Source organism: Chiloscyllium plagiosum, unplaced genomic scaffold (assembly GCF_037043375.1).
Source record: "Chiloscyllium plagiosum isolate Xiang-an unplaced genomic scaffold, Cpla_swu_hap1 HiC_scaffold_6, whole genome shotgun sequence".
Lineage (NCBI taxonomy): Eukaryota > Metazoa > Chordata > Chondrichthyes > Orectolobiformes > Hemiscylliidae > Chiloscyllium > Chiloscyllium plagiosum.
In genome coordinates, this window is record NW_028270144.1 from 26,984,291 (window position 1) to 27,008,514 (window position 24,224).

The window sequence follows — 24,224 nt, forward strand, 5'->3', positions numbered from 1 at the left end:
CAACTTCTCATGTCCCCTCTTCGCTCATCTTAGCTCTTTCTTTAAGTCTTTCCTGGCTACCTTGTAACTCTCAATCAGCCTAACATAAGCCTTCTTCTTCCTCTTGACAAGAGATTCAACTTCCTTAGTAAACCATGGCTCCTGCACTCGACAACTTCCTCCCTGTTTGACTGTTACAAACTTATCAAGGACACATAGTAGCTTTTCCTTGACTAAGCGCCACATTTCTATTGTACCCATCCCCTGCATCCTATGCATCCTAAATCTTGTCTAATCGCTTCGTCATTGCATTTCCCCCAGCTGTAGCTCTTGTCCTTCGATGTATCCGTTCCCATCGCTAAAGTAAACATAACTAAATTGTGATCACTATCACCTATCTCCAAATCTAACACCTGGCCGGGTTCATTACCCAGTACCAAAACAAATGTGGCCTTGCCCCTTGTTGGCCTCTTTATATACTGTGTCAGAAAACCATTCGCCCACAATGGACAAAAACTGACCTATCTAAAGTACTTGAACTATAGTATTCCAAGTCAATATTTGAGAAGTTGAAGTTCCCCTAACAACTACCCGGTCACTCTTGCTCCTAACGAGAATCATCTTTGCTGTTGTTTCCTCAAATCTCTGAAACTATTCGGAGGCCTATAGAAAACTCTAAATAGGGTGACCTCTCCTTTCCTGTTTCGAATCTTAGCCCATACTACCTCAGTTGATGAGTCATCAAACATCCTTTCTGCAGCCGTAATACTGTCCTTGACTAACAACGCCATACCCCCGCCTCTTTTACCATCATCTCTGTTCTTACTGAACCATCTAAATCCCAGAACCTGCAACAACCTTTCCTATCCCTGCTTTATCCATGTCTCCGAAATGGCCACAACATCAAAGTCTCAGGTACCGACCTATGCTGCAAGTTCACCGACCTTATTCCAGATGCTCCTGGCGTTGAAATAGACACACTTCAAATGGGTAACAAATAAGAGATAATAACTCTGTTTGTCCTAGCTCTAAGCTTGCACCCTAGCTTCCTGAATTTCTGCCTTAAATCCCCATCTCTCTTCCCACCTATGTTGTTGCTATGTGGACTACGACTTGGGGCTGCTCCCCTCCCACTTAAGGATCCCAAAAACACGATCAGAGACATCACGAACCCTGGTACTGGGAGGCAACAAACCAATTGTGAGTCTCTCTCATTCCCACAGAGCCTTCTGTCTGTCCCCCTAACTATGGAGTCCCCAATGACTAAAGCTCTGCTCCTCTTCCCCCTTCCCTTCTGAGCAACAGGTACAGACTGCGTGCCAGAGACCCGTACCCATGGCTTACTCCTGGTAAGTTGTCCTCTCCAACAGTATCCAAACTGGTATACCCGATGTTGAGGGGAATGGCCACAGAGGATCCCTGCACTTCCTGCCAGTTCCCTTTCCGTCCCCTAATGGTAACCCATCTGCATTTTTCTTGTGACCACCTCTCTGTAACTCCTCTCAATAACTCTTTTGTTAATGTTTCATTCAGTAATCTTGTAAATAAATTACGTTTTACTTACAACTATGTGGTTTGACCAACTGCATTTCTCCTGGAATATCTATGTTACACCTGCTTAAAACAATCAGGTTCAGGTCTGGGCCACTTCCTTGAAATGTGTGAGGGTGTCTGGCCTGGCCCGTAACACATTCAAGCACTATGTTAAGGATGATGACTAGGAGGAAGTGCCCTCCTATTGGAGATGTTGTCTTTAGTATGAGATATTAAGCTGAGGTTTTGTCTGCCATGTAAACTGAATGTAACAGATCCAGTTGGATTAATTCAAAACAGAGCAGGAGCAGTAATGAACATCTCCAATTTCATCTGGTCTTTATTACATTGACATTTGTGACAATTGTGTGCAGATTCATTGCTGTATTTATTAAAACATGATTTGGAGATGCCAGTGTTGGACTGTGGAGTACAAAGTTAAAAATCACACAGCAGGTTATAGTTCAACAGGTTTAATTGGAAGCACTAGCTTTCAGAGCGCTGCTCCTTCATCAGGTCGTTGTGGAGTGTAAGATTGTAAGACACAGAATTTATAACAAAAGTTTACAGTGTGATGTAACTGAAATTATATATTGAAAAACATTTTTTTAAAAGTTACATTCTCAAATGAACTTTAACAATTGTTAAAGTTTGCTTGAGAATGTAACTTTTAAAAAACAGTTTTGCGATTTACATATGAAAGAACTGAAACCAATATGGTCATTCTAACAGATGAGAGACTTAACAAACAATCCAAGTCTTTTTCAACATATAATTTCAGTTACATCACACTGTAAACTTTTGCTATAAATTCTGTGTCTTACAATCTTATACTCCACAACTACCTGATGAAGGAGCAGCACTTTGAAAGCTAGTGCTTCCAAATAAACCCATTGGACTATAACCTGATGTTGTGTGATCTTTAACTTTCTTAAGACAGTGCTATTTTTCAAAAAATACTTCACTGGGAAGTGTTCTGGGAAGTTGTGTGTTCCTGAACAAGGCTATGTAAATTTAAGTCTATTTTTCCAGCACTTCCTATCTAAACTACTTCATTCTATTGCCTAATGCACTAACATCATCATATTCTTCAATCTTCTAACTCCATTTTATATACGCTGACTTAGATAATTGATTCTGATTTCAATGTCTTAAGTTACTACAATGGGAAATATTTAAGATATTTTTTCTAATCAAAGTAAAAACTTCATTTAGATAAATTATTTTCGCAAAGGAAATGCCTGGTCTCTTTCAACAAAGGAAGTATTTTTTTTTTTAACTTTACCGAATGAATAATCCAACGTGGCAGAAGTTTTACAATGTTGAAATTCTCTGCTGGTAACACTATCTGGAATATTCCATACACAATGGAATTATCAACAAGATCCAAACTCAAGATGGAAATTAAAACCCAGACCAAGCCTATTTGACTCAAAGAAGAATTGTTGCCTGCTAATGCTGAAAAGTAGAAAAGGTAAAATCTGATCTGAAAGTAGTATACAGGCACTTCTGCAATAATGCGTCTTTCGTGAGTTGGCTATAATGCAATTGGGTGAATAGGAAATGCTGTTTCTAAAGTGTGAATTTTTAAAATATGTGTTGGCTATAATGCAATTAGATTGCCAACACTTTAAGTGTTATTTGTATGGCATGATCTTTGTATCGTGTGGAGTTGCACAGGAATACAACTATCGCATTTTGGAAGAACTGCCTTATTTTAAAAGCTATTCTGGGTTGCAGGATTTATCAACATTATTACAATGGCTTAACTGTGTACCCCTTCTTCCAGTTGGTATAAGTACAACAATATTGGATAATACAGCCCAAATAGCTCAGCTCCACAATGAGATAACACATGAATGCAACATATCAACAGCAATGAGCCCTTGCAATTTATATCAAGATTTTTTCCAATAATATGTACACTTGAAAAGCTCTTCTATGCTTCAAACATTGAATTACATCATAAAATCAAGGTAATGGCAGAACTGAATAACCTTTAATGCTTCATCTAATCAACCAACCTTACAAACCTCAGAATGCTCTTGTTCACTGCTTTAAAATCTCAAATGGCTATTTCCAGGTCAAATCTATTCCATTTGTGCATGACCGGAAAGCAAATTGCACAAAAAAAATAGGAGAGCAACCCCCTGAGGCACACTTGTGTTGGAATGCTAATTGTTCAGTTGTTGAATCTTACCATTTATCAATTCTTAAAGTGAGCTGAAAATTGTACAGCTCGTTTATTTTGAAATTTACGTAGCTTATGTATCTTACCTAGAAAATCACTACCTTATCATTCCCTCTTCTTCACTTCTCCCAGTTGCCACCTTTTACTGGCCTTAACATCGTCACGTACAACAGCTAGCCAGCTCCTTGCTGCTTTTAATCAGTAATCAGCCAGTATTACAGACTGACATCCTGATCACTCTCCTTGTCTCCACAGGCACACTTCCCATTCTCCTCTGCAAAGTCCTGACTCAGTTTCTTTCTCAGGCAAATTATGAAAAAACTTTGAAGTGGACGTTTGTTTTTTTCTGTCTTGTTGCTGCAATATAATGCATGATTAAAATGTCCCACCATGATTATTCACAAGCAATAACTACCTTTAAGATGTAAACTTACAAGTAATCTTGTCTCAACATGTGAACTCAACACAATTCCCACAGTCACTTTTATTGACTGAGAAACATGACGCTGAGCATTTAAACTATTGTACTTTTCCATTAAGTGATGTCTAACATTGCTCTTAAAAGAAAACTCAACTCTTTTCCAGGGAGGAACCTGAAATAACCTTACTCTTTCCTATGTGTTCTTTCCTATGTTCCAGAAATTTACTATCAAATTTATAATTGATTTCCCAAATACTCATTAGATCATGGTCACAAATCACATTGGAATTTATTATACTTCAGGGGATTTGTGATTTTCCAGTCAAACAGGTGAACTACCCTGGAGGACAGCTTGATAGAATATTTATATTGGCTCCAGGACTCAGATGCCCTGGTTAGATCCTTGCAAATCCAGACTGTATTGAGTCTGCAAGCACCATAAAGGGAGTAGCTGCAACCTGGGCATTGTGAAAAAAGTGCAGAGAGTTTTGATCCATCAACAGGTGAATGCTGGTGAGACGTCTGCTGTACACCTTGTTCAATTCAACTTATTTCTCCAAACTTTCTGCAATTATTCGTTTCCACTGCAGTCGTACTCTTTAATAAGTTTGCATTGGTAGCTTCTGGTGCCTCTCATGATTTTCTCCTCTGCATTTTAATATTAACTTTAGAATTTTATCCTTGACTGTCAACAACACATTTTCATGGATTTGCATTTTATTAATTACCCAACTCACTCCACTTACATTGCAATTCCAATTCTCTCCTCCTCCATTGAGAAACACATTTCATGCATCTGCACACAATGGTTTTTCACACTGACACAGACACACACCTCTTCTACTCTTTGTTTGCATTATTAGTAATCACTAACTGGAGTAGCAGTTACAGACTACCAGGCTTGATGACTTGCTTTGCTTTGTTTAGCACATAAGGTCTGGACTACTCAGTTACAGACTGTCAGCTTGGCTTTTCATGTAAAGAGTGAGGCAGGCTATCTGTGAAGGCAGACAACTCTGACTTGTAAATATATCTGTCATACAAGGGGGTGGATATGGCATTGTGTATCACTGTACTACATCAAGCTCATAGCGGTAGCATGTACCAGCAGCTTAGCAGGAAACACACTACATGTGCTTTAAATAAACTGTGATGTGTGAATGAGAAAGAGGAACAGTCCTTAGTGGAGTGAAGGGTCAAGATAGTCAATTAGGGATTACCAACAGAGTCAATGAAGATTCTCATCATATTCCAGTGCAGGGGGTTTTCACAGTCGGTAAGGCACTTTCTCAGACTATCTCCAGGAATCTGTGTCCTTGCAGTCCAGAGATTGGGTCATTATTGGTCAAGCAAGTCAGGTTTAAGCAGTCAGGGATCACAGATAGGTCGGCTGGACAGCTGTTGCTGTACATTATCCGCATGGTGGGCCTTGTGAAGTCAAGGCTGTACTTCTAAGTTAGTCCAAAGTTGGCCACTGTCAGTAATCAGGATTTAGTCAATAGTGATAAAGGGGCTTATCAGGGGGCAGTCCATGGAGTCCTGGGCAAAGCAGGAACTCAAGTTTGAGAACGGACCTCATCCTTTGGATCATTGAGGGAATAGTGATGGTCATTGGAGCATTTGTGGACAGGAGGGTAGGAACTCATAGTTACTAAGACAAGCCTAGTGAAGTCGCTGAAAATGTGTTGCTGGAAAAGCGCAGCAGGTCAGGCAGCATCCAGGGAACAGGAGAATCGATGTTTCGGGCATAAGCCCTTCTTTAGTGAAGTCTACAGGGGTCTGTATTGGGACAACAATTATTCACATTATACATGAACAAACTGGACAAAGGAAGTGAGGGCATTGTTGCTACATTTTCAAACAATACTAAGATAGGTGGAGAGGCAGGTAGCGTTGAGGAAGCAGGTGGGCTGCAGAAGGATTGGCCAGACTAGAAAAGTTGGCAAAGAAGTGGCAGATGGAATACAGTGTGGGAAAATGTGAGGTTGTGCACTCTAGTAGGAAGGAAGAAAAGAGACATAGACTATTTTCTAAATGGGGAACGGCTTTGGAAATCTGAAGCATAAAGGACTTGAGAGCCCTAGTTCAGGATTCTGTTAAGATTAACATGCAGGGTGAATTGGCAGTTAGGAAGGGTGACAATGTAAACTTCACAACTTTAATAACTTCATGGATTGAAAGAGTCATCAATAACTTATTTCCGGAATAAACTGTTTTTCAAGGTGATAGGGACAAGGAGAAGCTGTTATAAAGGAATTAAAAGCAACATGCTTATTAACCATCCCTGGGAAGAAGGAGTTGAAGGAACAAGCTGTTTCCTGGGAGAGAGGCGATAACATTGTTTGATAATCTGTTGCCTCATGATACGTGGGCAATTTGGACTGCTTGCGGCAGGAATGTCTGGAATTATAGGGGTCAATTGCAGAATATGCTGTTTCAAACAGACAGCTCATCTCAAATGCACAAAGTAACAGGGAAGCTACTTCTGATGAGGCGGCAAGCTCCAGACTTGAGGTCTCCAGAAGTGTAATCAATGATAGGGATGAAAGAATCTATTGAACCATCAATAATGTCACACTAGAAACTTGAAAGATAGAAAATTGCATAAGAATCCAGCATGTAAACAACACAGCAACAGATATTCGAAGAACACTGCAAAAGAATTGAACCCTGGACACTTCCAGAGACAGACAATCTTGGTGGAATCTTGGCTCAATTCTACCATTAATCGGATAGTGGCCAGGTTGGGTTGTGAGGCTGAACTTGTTTATTTGAGGGGTGTTATTTTGGTTGCTATATGCAATAAAGTTTACCATTGTTTGAATACTTGATTGTCTGTGAGACTTACTACTAATAGACAAATTGAAGGTAACTTGTGATTTACCCACAATAGGAGGTACATGCAATGCTAACATTCAATTTAAGAGGGTTAGAAGCAAAAATATACTGTTGAGGTGGCTATATAAAACTCTGGTCAGTCTTCATTAAGATTATTGTGAACAGATTTGGACCAAACATCTAAGGAAGAATATGCTGGCATTGTAGGGGATCCAGAGAAGGTTCACCGGAATGATCTCAAGGATGAAGGGCTTGACAAGCATTTGCAGACTCTGGGTTTGTACTCAATTGAGTTTAGAAGGATGGGGTGGGGGGGGTTGGGGGGGGGGGGGGGGGGGGGGGGGGAGGGGGGCGTTCTGATTGAAAGTTATAGAATACTGAAAGGTCTAGATTGAGTGGATGTAGAGAAGCTGTTTCCAGTGGTGGGAGAGGCGAGGACCCAAGAGCACGCTTCAGAGTAAAGGGGCAACCTTTTGAACTGAGATGGTAAGGAATTTCTTCAGCCAGATTGTGGTTAATCTGTGGAACTCATTGTCAGCATGGGCTGTGGAGGCCAAGCCATATTTAAGACAGCAATGAAGAGGTTCTTGATTAGTAAGAGGATCAGCGGTTATAGGGAGATGGCAGAAGTATGAGGTTGAGAAACATATCAGACATAATTGAATGATGGAGCAGACCTGATGGGCTAAATAGCCTAACTCTGCTTGTATATCTTATGGACTGGGCCCTCAAAATGGATTTTCAAGCAGTTGGCAGTAATTCTTACCACTCCATGGACAGATGTAGCTCAACAAGAACATAGAATTTTCAAACGCTGTGGACTCTGGGGTTTGTGGGCATATTAACAGTGATTAAAAGGGACTCAACCTAAATGTAGGTTGTTTGGGATTGAGGGGTCAGGGTGCACACTGAAAGGTATCCAGGCTCACAGGGACAACAAGGGAAAAGGGAATATGTGCATAACAGGTAGAATGTGTAAGTCTCTTTTTCAAACACACGGATGGAACCTAATCATATCTATCAAAAGTCCATTGCACTATTATTTCATAAAATGGCATGCTTGCATGCAATGTTTGGGCAATAAGTTGCTGTTTTTTCCTTTGGTGGAGCTGCTTAAAAAGTTTGATTTTGAGGCCCATTGAGGGGCAATTGCATTTTGATCATATCTCCACTGATGCAGTAAAACCAGCTATCTTCAATTATAATATCACTAATAGGTCAGTTACTGTCCAAAAATGCAGAATAAAAATTATGCACTCAAGCATATTACATTGCACATACCAGTTGTTGCCTTTTCATGGGAACCGAACAAGTGTCAGTACATAAAGGAAATCTGAATTGGAAACTGAAATCCCCAATTGTAATGGAAATTCTGGAAGGCAACATAACACAGTTACCAGATTCTCATTGAAATATAACTGCAAGAACCTGGGCTGTGAGATGGAAGGGAGCCTTTTCTTCAGAGGTTGCTTTCGGAGTGGGTTATAGACAGAATTCTACTTCCAATATTGCATAAAATCATAGGTTCTTCACCCAAAATTGAATAATGTCACAAGACCTTATGGGCGGCACAGTGGCTTTGTGGTTAGCACTGCTGTCTCAAAGCACTATGGACCCAGGTTCGATTCCAGCCTCAGGCGACTGTCTGTATGGAGTTTGCCCATTCTTCCCATGTCTGCGTGGGTCTCTTCCAGGTGCTCCAGTCTCCTCCCACAGTCATAAGATGTGCAGGTTAGGTGAATTGGCTATGCTAAAATTGCCCATACAGTTCAGGGATGTGTAGGCATTAGTCATGAAAACGTAGAGTAATAGGATAGGGGAATGGGTCTGGGTGGGATACTGTTTGGAGGGTCAATGTGGACTTGTTGGACCAAATGGCCTGTTTCCACACTGCAGGAATTCTATTCTAAGATATGGGCCAGGAGCAGGCAGGTTGGACTGGTTTAGTTTGGGATTATGTTGGACACCGGACTGTTGGACCGAAGGGGATGATTCTATAACTCTATGTCTCAGATTGCTTCCTCAGGACGATTCCATTTCACACTGTGTGAGGACATAACTTGATGATTTTTTTTGCCTCAGGAGTACTCTAAATAAAATCTTCTTTATGATTAGGCTTGAACAGCCCAATATGAGTGCTTGTTCCTGGCTCACAGTATCTGAAGTGTTGTGCAGCTGGACTTTAAATATGGTGCTGGAACATGTGGAAGCCTGGTGACACTGGATGTGGTGAGCTCTTCCACCTGATTTGCCACAGGATTCCCTGAGAAGCGTGCCGTCCATCTCAGTTGTTTGATTAATGTTGTGAAAAGTGGAAGATCTGCGAGAAACTTTACCCTGGACCATGGCGGATTGGTCACAATGAAATTCGGTCAGCATTTGCATTTTAACCACAAATGAGAAAATCCAACCCACAAGCCAATTCATTCACATGCCTTTGCTTTTCACAAAACCTAGGACTGCAGCTCCACTCACTGGATGAGTTTGCTCACTGCTACCCACAGTTTCAAACTTTCTGCTATCCAAAATACTTAAAGGAAATCAATTGAAGGGTGATCTGATTCAGTGGGTTAAAGTGATAAAAGGCCTTTGACAAGGCAAGAACAGTTCTTTCTTCCTTCAGGAAATCTAGAACAAAGATGCATGACCATAGTATTTAAGACAATTAAAATATAATCCTCAGAAAATAAAATTAAAAGTGTCCAGAGAAGAAAATTAGATTAGATTCCCTACAGTGTGGAAACGGGCTCTTCGGCCCAACAAGTCCACACTGACCCTCCAAAGAGTAACCCACCTGGACCCATTTCCCTCTGACTAATGCACCTAACACTACAGGAAATTTAGCATGGCCAATCTACCTGACCTGCACATCTTTGGACTGTGGGAAGAAACCAGAGCAAACCCACGCAGACACAGGGAGAATGTGCAACCTCCACACAGACAGTTGCTGGAGGCTAGAATCTAACCTGGAACCCTAGTGCTGTGAGCCATCAGTGCTAACCACTGAGCCACCGTGCCGCCCCAAGAGCAGAATATCCCAAATCTGCCTGGAGCTTTGGGAGACAAAAGGCAGAAGTTACTTGGGCAGGAGATAAATATTCAGTTTCCCATCAGCAAATTAAAATATTGATATAAATGGATGTAGGTTTGCTCGCTGAGCTGGAAGGTTCATTTTCAGACGTTGTGAGCCTCTGGATGATCTGAAAACGAACTTTCCAGCTCAGTGAGCAAACGTACATCCAGAACCTCAACCTGAGCTACACATCTTCTCAAAACTCGCTAACTGATATTAAATTCTCAGAATCTCGGCTTTCTTAACCTGTAAGGTTGGGAAGCTGTCCGATATTCATTAGCATGTTATGAATAATCATTAATGCCACAGTCCAGTGGTTTTACATTCTGGAGCACAATCCTGTTCAAGTAAAATGGAAAATATATAAATTCACAAATGTGACTATAGATGTGAGGCATGTACCTGGTAGGATAGATTTCTTCCTCCAAGCACTAGTGATTTCAAATTTCTTCATTAACTTGGTATCTTCATGATCATCTTGTTTCTCTTTACAAATGCATAGTGTAAGGGAAAAATTTAACCTGGTCGACCAGCTGATGAGAATTCTTCCTCATATACTGTCTTGCTTGCTGTTATTAAAAGGTTCCAATGAGCGAGGTGAAGTCTGCCGCGGTCAAAAAGTCTAGCTAAACAAGGCTAGACTGGCTGACATTAGAGGTTCAGACCAGGGCAGATAATTCAGGCTTAAATCAAAAGGGGCTCAAAGAAATACATGGCTCAAAAGCCTCAGATGAAGGTGGGTTGGGTATAAGGAAACAATAGGCATTGGATATTAAAGCTGAAAATGTGTTGCTGGAAAAGCGCAGCAGGTCAGGCAGCATCCAGGGAACAGGAGAATCAACGTTTCGGGCATAAGCCCTTCTTCAGGAATTAAAGGACATATTAGACAGGGTTGTTGGAAGGATCCTGGGGATTGGTAGGGAGTAACTAAAGGCAGAGAGGAGAATTTTCATAGGGGCAAGTGGTCATGGAAGAGTGGAAGCTATATATTCAGACAAGGAGGAAGAAGAGACTGACAGAAATGCTGAAGGAGCCAAGTTGTCCTGAGAGAACCTCATAGTGATTTGTTTTGAAAGCAAATCATTTTGAATTAACATCTGTAGTCAATCAGAAATGTGCAAATCATATGGCTCAGAGCAATTCCTAAGTAAGGGAATGCTTGTTTTATATTTTTAAAAGGTTAAGATACATTTTTTTTTCAATTAATTTCAAGTTACTTTGCTCCGTTGTATCAATAACCTTCTCTTTAGTTTCCTGGCCAGATCACCAGTATGGAGTTATCCAGGATTATGTGGATGCTGGTTTTAAATGGAAGAGATGACAATCCTCAGAACTGTGAGTGTTACTAGTAAGAAGTATGGGCTATTGGGCTGATTCGGTGTTACAGGATTCTGTATGAAAAGCTGTTTGAAATAGCCAAAGAGTGGATGAAAATCAATAAATTTTTGTATAACTAAAAGCAAAGTACTGCGGATGCTGGAAATCTGAAACAAACAGTGAAAATGCTGGAGAAACTCAACAGCACCTGTGGAGAAAAATAGAATTAATGTTTTTAATTCAGCATGGCTCTTTTTCAGAATAAACCATAGCTGAGATAACTATAAGGTGTTCATTCAAACAGCCTCATTTCTGAATGTGTCCTTGACCCATACAAGCCTTTGGCAAAAAGCTATTAAATGCGTACATTCTTCAAGTTGTGAAAGGCCACTGTTGCAAGGGCAGCTAACTGTTGTTGCAAATTTTCTGTTTTAATTGTGAGGCCTGACAGTTGTGGGAGAAGTAATACTACTGTGGTGCCAGTAATTTGAAGTACATGGTAAATTAAGTAAAAGAGTTATACAAAAGAATTAATTCTTCTGAGGACCAGTATATATAACCACTGCAAATAAAATCAGTGTAAGTTAGCCAATTCAGTCTGAGTTATTCCTTGTTAATATGCTTGCTTGTTGATTTTAATCACAAGTCTCAAGATCAAAAATAGCAAGATATAGCAGAGGAACAATAAGGTTTCCCAGATAAACTATGGCAGGGACTTCCAATTGGTGGGGGCGCGTTTCCAAAACAGAACTGACTTAAAGAAATATTAACGTAAGTTGAAGTAAAGTTGTTCTGACAATTTCCTGGATTAATATGTCGAACAATATGACAAAGGATTACCAGGTATATAAAACAAGAAGCTTTTAGATTTGGTCCTAAATTATACTGTGTTAGCTGACTTCAGCTAAGATAGATTCGTAGAGACGTACAGCACAGAAGCAGACTCTTCAGTCCAACTCATCCATGCCGACCAGATATCCTAAAAAAATCTCGTCCTACTTGCCAGCATTTGTCCCATAACCCCCCAAACCCTTCTGATTCATGTACCTATCCAGATATCTTTTAAATGTTGTAATTGTACCAGTCTCTACCACTTCCTCTGGCATTTCATTCCATACTCGCACAACCTTTTGCATGGAACATTTGCTTCTTAAGTCCCTTTTAAGTCTTTCCCTTCTCACCCTAAACTTAAGCCCTCTAGTGCTGAATTCCCTTAACCCAGGGGAAAAAAATCTTGTCTATTTACCCTATCCATGCCTCTCATGATTTGTATAAACCTCTATAAGGTCACCCCTCAGCTTAGCAATGAACCAGGCCATGTATCAGATCTCTCGGTTGGATAGAATTTCGGTGACCATTACTTTAGTCATGGAAAGAGATAGGAGTAGATGGTATGGGAAAGTATTTATGGGAGGGGGAATTACCATGCTATTAGGCAGGAATTAAGGTGCCTAAATTGGGAACAGATGTTCTCAGGAAAATGCACAACAGAAATATAGAGGTTGTTTAGGGAGCACTTGCTGATAGTGTGGGATAGGTTTGTCACACTGAGGTAAGGTGTGGATGGTAAGGTGAAGAAATCTTGCATGACAAGGGATTTAGAATATCTAGTCAAGAGGAAGAAAGAAACTTCCTTAAGGGTGAGGAGGCAAGAATCAGACAGGGCTCTAGATGGTTACAAGGTAGCCAGGAAGGAACTGAAGAATGGACTTAGGAGAGCTAGAGGAGGTATGAAAAAGCTTTAGCGAGTAGGATTAGGGAAAAACCCAAGGCATTCTACACTTATGCGAGTAACAAAAGCATGGCCAGAGTGAGGGTAGGTCAATGTAAGGCTGATTACCGATACTGGAGGAAACATGCCTGGAATCAGAAGAGGTAGGGGAGGTTCTTAAAGAATACATTGCTTTAGTATTCACTACTGAGAGGGACCTTGTCATTTGTGAGGACAACATGAAACAAGCTGATATGATCAAACAGGTTGATGTTAAGATAAAGGATGTGCTGAAAATTTTGAAAAACATAAGGATAGGTAAGTCCCCTGGGCCAGATGGGATATACCCAAGGTTACTACAGGAAACAAGGAAAAAGATTGCTGCACCTTTGGCAATGATCTTTGTATCCTAACTGTTCACTGGAAAAGTACCAGATGATTGGAGGGTGGAAAATGTTATTTCCTTATTCAAGAAAGGGAATAAAGGTAATTCTAGGCATTATGAACCATCAATCTTATGTCTGTGGTAGGCAAATTATGAGAGAGGATTCTGAGAGACAGGATTTATGATTACTTGGAAAACCATAGTTTGATTAGAGAAAGGAGAAAGTGAGGACTGCAGATGCTGGAGATCAGAGCTGAAAATGTGTTGCTGGAAAAGTACAGCAGGTCAGGCAGCATCCAAGGAACAGGAGAATCGACATTTCGGGCATAAGCTCTTCTTCAGGATTAGAGAAAACCAACATGGCTTTGTGAGGGGCAGGTCATGCCTCAGAAAGCCTTATTGAATTCTTTGAGGATGCGACAAAACACATTAATGAAGGTAGAACAGTAGATGTGGTGTACATGGATTTTAGCGAGGCTTTTGATAAGCTCCTCCATGAAAGTAAAGAGGCATGGGATACAGGGAAATTTCACTGTCTGATTACAGAATTGGCTGGCCCATAGAAGACAGAGGGTGGAGTAGATGTATTCAACATGGAGCTCAGTGACCAGTGGTGTTCCACAGGGATCTATTCTGGGACCTCTGCTCTTTGTAACTTTTATAAATGACTTGGGTAAGGAAGTGGAAGGGTAGGTTAGTAAGTTTGCCAATGACAGGAAGGTTGGTGGAGTGGTGAATAGTGTGTAGGCTGTTGTACATTGCAATGAGACATTGTGTTCAGTTCTGGTTGCCTCGTTGTAGGAAGGATGTGGAAGCTTGAGCAAAGGTGCAGAGAACATTTACCAGGATGCTGCCTAGACTGAAGGGCTTATGAAATAAGGTTGAGGGAGCTACAGCTTTTCTCATTGGAGTGAAGAAGGGTGAGAGTGACTTGATAGAGGTGTACAAGATGATGAGAGGCATTGATACAGTGAATAGTCAGAGACTTTTTCCCAGGGCAGAAATGTCTATCAAAGGGGTATAGTTTTAAGGTGATTGGAGGAGAGGTCAGAGGCCAGTTCTTTACACAGAGAGTGATGTGTGCGTGGAATGCACTGCCAGTGGTGGCGGTAGAGTCAGATACATAGGAACAGTGAAGCGACTCCTGAATAGTCACATGTATGATAGGAAAATGAAGGGAATGTAAATTAGTTTGACCGTAGAGTAGAATAACATATCAGCACAACATCAAGGGCTGAAGGGCCTGTATTGTAGTCTACTATTCTATGTTCTATGTCCCAAGTTCAGCCTCCGAAGGTCCAGGGAAAACAGCCACAGCCTATTCAGCCTCTCCCTATAGCCCAAACCCTCCAACCCTGGCAACACCCTTGTAAATCTTTTTTGAACCCTTTCAAGTTTCACAACATCCTTCCTACAGGAAGGAGACCAGGCAACAACATGACCTCCCAAAGTGTACGGCCACAACATGACCTCCCAACTCCTATATTCAATACTCTGAATACAGAGTCATACATCACGGAAACAGACCCTTTCTATGAATGTACCCAACCAGATACCTCTTAAATGTTTTAATTGTGCCAGCCTCCACCACTTCCTCTGGCAGCTCATTCCTGGCTCACACCACCTTCTGTGTGAAAAGGTTACCCCTTAAATGTTTCCTCTTTCACCTTACACTACAACCTTTAGCTTTGGACTGCCCCACCTTAGGAAGAAGACCTTGACTATTCACCCGACCAATGCCCCTCTTGATTTTATTCCTTCTACAAGGTCACCCCTCAATCTTCGATGCTCCAGGGAAAATAATGCCAGACTATGAAACCTTCAGTCCCAGCAACATCCTTGTAAGTCTTTTCTGCACCCTCTCAGGTTTAACAACATCCTTCCTTTGAAAGGGCAACCAGAATTGTATGCAGTATTCCAGAAGTGACTTCACCAATATCTTCCACAGCCACAACATGCCTAACTCCTACACTCAATGTTCTGACCAATGAAGGCAAATATGCCAAATGCCTTCTACACCATCCTTTCTACCTGCTACTCCACTTTCAAGGAAGTATGCACCCCCAGGTCTCTTTGTTCGACAACATTCCCCAGGGCTCTACCATTAACCGTGTAAGTCGTGCCCTGATTTGCCTTACCAAATGCAAAACCTCACATTTTTCTTAATTGAAATCCATCTGCCACTCCTCTGTTCATTCGCCCATCTGTTCAAAGTTCTGTTGTACTCTGAGGTAATCCTCTTCACTGTCCAGTACACCACCTATTTAAGTCTTCTAACTGATTAACTATGCCTCCCATATTAACATCCAAGTAATTTATATAAATGATGAAAAGCAATGAACTCAGCACTGATATTTGTGGCACACCACTGGTCACAGGCCTCCAGTCCAAGATGCTAGATTGCTTGAATATCCTGGTTAAAAGCAACAATCGGCCAGAGCTTCAATTCCTCACATAGATGTGGTGACACCTGTTGGAAGATTGAGAGAGTATGTGTTGTAATTTTGTGACTGCATACACAATGTTCCCTGGATGATGCTTCCTGCCAGCAAAATAAAACAGGGCTCTCAGCTGAAGTGTCGTTGCTAGGTGATTGTCTTGTGGGCTAGCAACACCAAGGCAATCATAATAATCAAAAATATCAGCACCTTCAAAAACGGAAGAAGGCTGATAAATACAAACATTATAATGATTCTAAACATTTATAGAATAATGTTCTCCTCGGTTCAGTTATGTTGAATACAAATTAGACAAAAATAAGACAACTGCAAAATGCAAAGTGACCTGAAATTTATGGATTGTACATATGCAATGCAATTGTTAAATGAAGACCTGATTTTTTGAATAAATATTGTTAATAGGTGACATTAACATTTTTGAATAAATAATGTTAATGTTATATGTCTACAAAATAATCAAGCTATTAATAATATTACGTTTAATTTGGAGACTTGAAGATCATTAACCAAATAGATGTTCACTATTCTAATAAATCATAGTCCTTCATTTATTTCTCTTTCCCGTATTCATCCAAATCAATATCTTTTGAGTGTTGTTTTCTTCAGTGTGGGCTTATTGTTTGTGAGTTTCAGTTTGATTAGTCCCACATTTATCACCTTAAATATTCAGGGTAGAATTTTCCCAGCCTTAAACAGCATGGTTAATGACACAAACTTTAGGTGAATACAACGAGAACAAGAAAATCAGATATTAGACCCTGGGAAAAAGTAAGTCTGTTTTCTGCTTAAGGTTTCAAGGGCTGGATGAAAATAATGCTTTTAAATGGTGAGGGGTTTATTACCATGCTTTTGTGTCTCGTTATTAGCTAATCTTGTCCCATTAATATGCAGTGGACGATCCTCTTGGACATAGGTAAGTTAACTGACTGCACCAACTCTCACCTTGAAAGTTGGTGCGATTACATAGTGAATTCAGCTCACCATTTGCTTCTCTGGGCCTCCATGTTCATCCACATTCACCAACATCTCACGACACGCTCCCTGAACAGCGACTGCCCAAAGTCTCTCTTCATAGAAGTCAGATTATCCCTTAACCTTCTAAATTCAAGAGGAAATAGGCCCAAATTGCATAATTTCTCCTCATAATTAACCTCAGAAGTCCATGTAAACTTATGTTGGACTCCCTCCAAGGCCAACATATCCCGACTGAGGTGTGGTGCCCAAATTTGATTACAGTGGAGTTTAACTGTGGTTTTGTATAATTGTAGTATAACTTAAGCATCCTTGTAATTCCATCTTTTAGATTTAGAAAACATTCTGTATATACGCATTCTATCAGCTTCCTTGATTATTTTCTGAACCTGTAGGTGACATTTTAAACCCTCAAGTCACTTTGGACATCCACTATATTTAACTTTGTTTCATCTAAAAGGCACTCTGGTCTATCCTTTTTCAGTCCAAAATGGATCATCTCACACTTGTTTACATCAAACTCCATCTGCCACAGTTTGGCCCATTCACTTAATATCTCTTTGCAATTTTATGCTATCATCTACTCTATCTATAATGCTGCCCCGCCCCCACTCCCAACTTTGTGTCATCATAAAATTTGGTTATATGACTTTCTATGCCATTATTCAAGTCACTTATAAATAATTGAGGCCCTAACACAAATCATTGTGGGACATTGTCACTTCCTGGCCATGATATCTACTTACTGTTATCTGTCACTCAACCAACTTCCTGGTCATGTCAGTAATTTGCCCTCAATTCCAAGGGCTTCTACAGGGACCACAATAATTGGATTTTCCCCCTCCCATATCGTTTCAAGTCTGTTCGAGATGTCCCTGACACTGGCACCATGGAGGCAATGCCATGTGGGACTGTCAATCCTGTTTACAAAGGATGCTATATGTACCCCTCATATAGAATCCACCATGACTACCACTTTTCTTTGTGCTTCTCCATGCTTGAATGGCCTCCTGTACCTTAATACAGTGGTCAGTTTGCCTATTCTCCCTACAATCCTTTACACAGGTATCAAGTTCCACATGCTTTTTGGACAAGGTCAAGAGCCAAGGTTCCTCTAATGTTAAATTCAGGATGCCTCCACTTGCCTCACTTATACTTACATCCTCTTGTTACCAATCACTGGCCTTATTTTAAGTACTTATCCCATAGGGTGTGACTACCTCCTGAAACACAGCATCCATGTTATTCTTCCTTCTCTAATCTACTGCAGAGTTCAAAGTTCAGACTCTAGCTCATCAGCTCTGAGCTGGAGATCCTTGAGCAACCAACACTTGCTACAAATGTGGTCACTATGAACCAATGGGGTTCACCAGCTCTCACATCGTACAAAAACAGCACATCACCTGTACCTATATCACAAAATTATTTAATAAGTTTTTAAGCTGTATTTTTAAATTTCTCACTGGTCCTTTGTTTCGATCTGTAAAATAAATTTTTGATTTACCTTTAATGTGAAAGCAATTTAGAATATATATTCAAATGAGCAGTTGTTTACCAAACAATTACAGGTGATAGGGGGTGGAGGGTTTGAAACATCTGGGATATCCTGAGAGAGCATGCAGAGAGAAAGTCAGGCACCTTGTCATGGTTGCCAGAGATCTGGGCAGTTCTGCCTTGAACAGATGCTGAGATCTTTCAGTGATGTGTTCACCAGATTGTGATCCCAAATCTAATCCCAAATCTAATGGAAGTTTCTCTTGTTTTCTTGTTATCCAGGCCACTATTGTTTTCCATCTCGCAAAATGTGAAAAAATTTAGATTTGTTGAAATAAGTTTTTTGATTGTCAGCCATGAATAAAATTAAGCTGAATAGATTTTATATGAGAAAAAAAAATAAATGTTCTGAATTAATTTATTTGGCAAATGATGTAAACAATGAAATCAGTGCAACACTTATAATCTAGACAGTATTGCTAAAAGCTACTTCTTCTGAGATGAATAAATTCTAACATTTATAATTTCTCAATAGTTTAAGGCTGGACTGATAATCATTACATAAATGATTGGCACTTTCCAATATCATCTCCTGAGCAAGAAGCTAAAATGTATTGAATAATGTTCATATTACTGTATTACACTATATAATTGGGCTTCACTAAGGATAATATATAAAATCTACTGGCATCCACAGATATAAGAGGGTTCTAAGTGTAGTTATTACTAGAAACAGTAAACTTGACAACAATACCATTTTCTGCTTTTTAATCAAGATTTTGTGTGGCACTGCATACAGTCTTTCACAGAATTATCAAATTAATCTATTTTATTGAAATCAGCTAATTATCAAGGACAGAGTCACAGAGGTTTACAGCATGGAACCAGGCCCTTCGGCCCAACTTGTCAAAGACAAAGAACAGAATCTTGCCTTTCCCTTACCTCATTACTGATCACTCTCTTCACGGAAGCCCGGTATTCAGCAAAGCCCACACTTGAACCACCAGCTACACTTCAGCCACAAAGTATCCCTTCTCAAAATGGCCAGTCCACAAGAGAGCTTGTTTCCCTTTTATTCACTCCTAGACGGTCACAGGAGATGACTCCTCCCAGAATCCTCCTCAGCCACTTCTCAACAGCACCGTCTGTTAATGTAGTTAGATTAAATATAAAACCTAGGCAGATTGTATCATGGCATTGAAGTGTTAGAAATATATTTTCATATCTGAGGAGTGTATGGAAAGTACCAGAAGATATTGCACACAGTGTGGAAAAGACTGGAAGGTATTGCATTGTTTGGAGGAGCCTGAGGCAGCTGATGCTTTCCTGGACATACTAGCCAGTTTGGGTTGCTCTTTGAACACCTAAGAACGGGCAGAAAGTAAATACAACATTGTGGAATAAGGAACAGCAGCTCTAAGCAAAAAAAAGTTACACCTTAATATTTCATCTTGTGTTTTGAAACCTGTGTTTCTGAAAAATTCCACACTTCAATTACCTTTCTGACCCTTAAAGGCTAAGCTTTGAGCACTGGTTTTCAATTCGATGTTATATAAATAAGTAAATCAAAACAAATATTTGATGTTCAATGTAATAGTTCAGAGGTTTGACAACTCATCCTCATTTGGTTATGACATATCCGTCTTGAGACATATGTGTAGTTCTCGCGTGTATTTATTTGACAACTCGGTTTTCTTGGTTCTGGTTGTTAACACTGCACAATCATCAGAGTGTTCTTCCTCACTCTTTTGTTGCTCACTTGATGTGCCATACATTGGTCTGAGCTTGTCCTTCTATTTAAGCAATGCAACATCATAATAAGTAGTGGCTACATATAATATCAGCTGCTTAAATTTTCTGAAAACATAATACTGCTCATTTGGGCAGTGCAGCTTGTAGTACCATAATTTTTCCTGCAGGTGCTGATCATGCCCTAAAGAAGTGATGCTCTCACAGACTCTTTTTTGGTTTTGTGCTGTTTTGATGGAACAAAATGTTGAAATGACTGATGACTAGACATGAGTAAGCTGCCCTATTCAAAATGTTACTGATTTAGTGTCTTTAGGCTATATTTTACACTAGAAGTGGTTTGGAGTTGTACTTTTAAATGTACAAAAAACTGCCTTTACTTTTACATATTTTTACATTCTCCCTTTTTTTGAAAAGTAATTTGTTGCAAATGATTTTGAAAGATAGGATTTATACAGGTTTGGAGAGGCAAGGAATTATTAGAGATACTTCGCATGGCTTTGTGCAAGGGAAATCACGCCTCACAAGCTTGATTGAGCTTTTTAAAGGAAGTCACCAAGAAGATTGATGAGGGCAGAGCGATAGACATTGTGTACTTGGACTTTAGTAAAGCTTTTGATAAGGTTCCATATGGTAGGCTAATTAGTAAAGTTAGATTGCATAGGTTTCAGGTGAGCTTGCCAATTAAATACAATATTGGCTTAACAGCAGGAGACAGAGTGATGGTTGAGGGTTGTTTTGTAGACTGGAGGCCTGTGACCAGCAATGTTCCACAGAGATTGGTGTTGGGTCCACTTTTTTCTGTAATTTATATAAATGGTACAGATGAAAATATGGAAAGCATGGTTAGTACATTTTCAGATGACATCAAGATTAGTGGTATAGTGGACAGTGAAGAAGGTTATCTAAGATTACCAAGAGATCTTGATCAACTGGGTCAATTGCCTGAAGAGCAGCAGATGGAGTTTAATTTGGATAAAGGTGAGGTATTGCATATTGTAAAACAAACATAGGCAAGACTTACACAATTAAAAGTAGTGACCTTGGGTAATGTTGTAGAACAGAGAGCCCTAGGGATTCAGGTACACAATTCTTTTGAAGTTTGCATCACATTAGATAGAGTGGTTAAGAAGGTCTTTAGCACACTTGCTTTCATTGCTCAGTCCTGTGAGTATAGGTTATGTTGAGGTTGTACAACATTGATGAGGCTTCTTCTGGAATACTGCATCCAGTTCTGGTCACTCTTATGGGAAAGATATTATTAAGCTGGAGAGGGTTCAAAAGAGATTTACCAGCATGTTACTGGGAATGGAGGGTTTGAGTTTTAAGGAGAGGTTGGATAAGCTGTGACTTTTTTTACTGGAGCATAGGAGGTTGAGAGGTGAACTTTTAGAGGTTTTATGAAATCATGAGGGTATAGATAAAATAAACAGCAGACATCTTTTCCCAAGGATGAGGCATTTCAAGATTGGGGGCATATTTATAAATTGAGAGGAGAAAGATTTAAAAAAGACATGAGAGCCTTTTGTTTTTTACACAGAGAGTGGTTTATATGTGGAATGAACTTCCAGATGCAGGTGCTGTTACAATGTTTAAAAGACATTTAGATAAGTACATGAATAAGAAATGTTTGGAGGGATAGGGGCCAAACGTAGGCAGGTGGGACTAGTTTCATTTGGGATTATGGTCAGGATGGACTGGTTGGACCATAGGGTCTGTTTCCATTTGTATGACTCTCTGACTCTAAGAGAGGTAGAATGCTGTGCTTTGCTATAAGTCTGTAGTCTTTAGTTTTGGTTATATCTGCAAACTCTATCTTTTTAAAAATTTTTAATCAAGATATGCTGACAAATTTCTTGCATTTTGAAAAAAAACTTTCATTCTAATAAATAGTAAATTAGCTCTATCTTCTTGCTTGTCAATGACTTATCTATACAGCTATCTGTACTGCTAGGATTTAATATTGCTGAAGTGGGAGAAACTGTACCTTTATTGTAATTCCCTGCTGTTTAAACCCATTCCTTAGTTAATCTTCAATTAGTGTTCCAAGTATCTACACCAATGTATTGGAATCTTTCATTTAGGACCATCACTATTACCATGATGTGAGTTTGCCTCCGGCAGAGGGCTTACCTAATGTGGCAGTGTTTATGTTATATCTTATATTATGAGAAACTGAACATGAATATTATGGTATTGAAGAATCCAACAGACACTTATTACAACTAATTATTATGTAGAAACATTACACTCAGAGGCAGTAAATATGTCTGCTGCCTATAGGGTATTCAATTACAACAGAGTAATATCCTTTTAAGGGCTTGCCATGCTTTTCATAATATTGGGGTAAGTTGCAATATGAGAACTTTGCACCTTCAGGTCACATTCTATGATACGGTGATAATATCATGAGCATGTCTCTTAAATGCATACTAAATGTGAGACATGAATCAATAATGAGCTGCTGGGCACCATACATACATCTGCTACATGGATACCTGCAAGCCAGAAATGAAGATTATGGGCATTGGCACTGAAAGCTTCAAAATAGACAACAAAGGCTGTGACTCTAGAAGCTGACATTGGAAGATGTGAACAGCAGCTGAAAGCTCAGCTAGTGGTGGTCAGTTCTCAGAGTAGAGGCCAAATAAATGGTGAAAACTCTCAGCCTAATGTCTTCCTCAGCAACATACAAGACCTTACCAGAATGGGGCTCCTGTGCCACATCAAATGAAGTTTCACACTTTGTTAACCACCAAGATACAAATCATCACTATGAGATGGAATGTTGCCAAAGAGTGATGATCGATGTCAATTATGTGGAGACCAGAGTGGTTGAAGTGCTCCTTAATAAGGTGCAGGCAAAATTTACACTAAGTATTCAAGAACATAAATGTTTGGGACAGAGTAAATATGAAAAGGCTGTCGAGTAACAGTGGAAGCATTTTCAATAGTAAACTTAGAAAGGGAATTGCATCACAATTAAGGGGAAAACTTTCATAACATTGAGGAAAGAGAATGATTCATTAGACAAGCCAATAGGTAAAATGCCTCCAGTCTATGTGCAAGCAAAAACCCCTCCTTCCCATAGCCAGACATTTTAACACTGTGTCTTGCTCGCATGCCTCAAGTCTGTCCTTGGCATGTTGCAGTATTCTCGTGAATCACAGCGCAAACTGGAGGAACAACATCTCATCTTTAAACTAGACACTTTACAGCCTTCTGGACTTACTATTGAGTTCCACACCTTCAAATTGTGAACCATTTCTTCCCTTCCCCTATCCCAGTTACTGTCCTTTCAAGTTTGGCAGGAGACACACCATTGTTTTGCCTTTCTCACATCCCAATCAATTAATCTGAACTATCAAAATCTTTTCTCCACCAGCACCTTAAACCTATTACCCTCCCATACCTACCCCACTCCAGCCCCAAACTAAAGCATAAATGCTGTCCCTTCCACACTTTACTTCAGCTCTGATGAACAGTCACCTAGACTCAACGTTAGCTTGCTCTCTCTCTATGGATGCTATCTGACCTGCAGTCATGTCCGGCATTTGTTGGGTCAAATGTCCACATTTATGCTGTACCAATCTATGATTCTATGAAAATAAGGTATGGATAGAACATTACATCAAATTAAAGATCTTTGGGATATCTTCACATCATGAAAGATGTTTTGTAAGTGTAATTTTTTTCTAAATACTGAGGTAAAGAGAAGCTCAATGTTATTTGCAAATCTTTTTTTTTAACCACTAGAGGACACTGTAGACCTAAGGCAAAGTGAATTTTCACAAGCATTGAACTCTCAGATTGTTCAAAGGCCAGATTTTGCTGGAGTGGAAAGACCTAAATTCACCAGCATGAACCAGAAATTCAGAACTCAGCAAGTTACAAAAGCAGAGTTTTGGCAGAAACTGGAAATGATGGCTTTGTGTTTTGCATTATACATTAGACGCAAATTTTTATTCATCTAACATGTCTTCTTAAAAGATCACACTGGTAACACAAAGTCTACAATGATGAAATCAGACTGTGCTCCAGCAGCAATCACATGGAAACAGCTCTTGTTTAGTCTTGTCACTGCTGAAAAGATGCTTTAAAA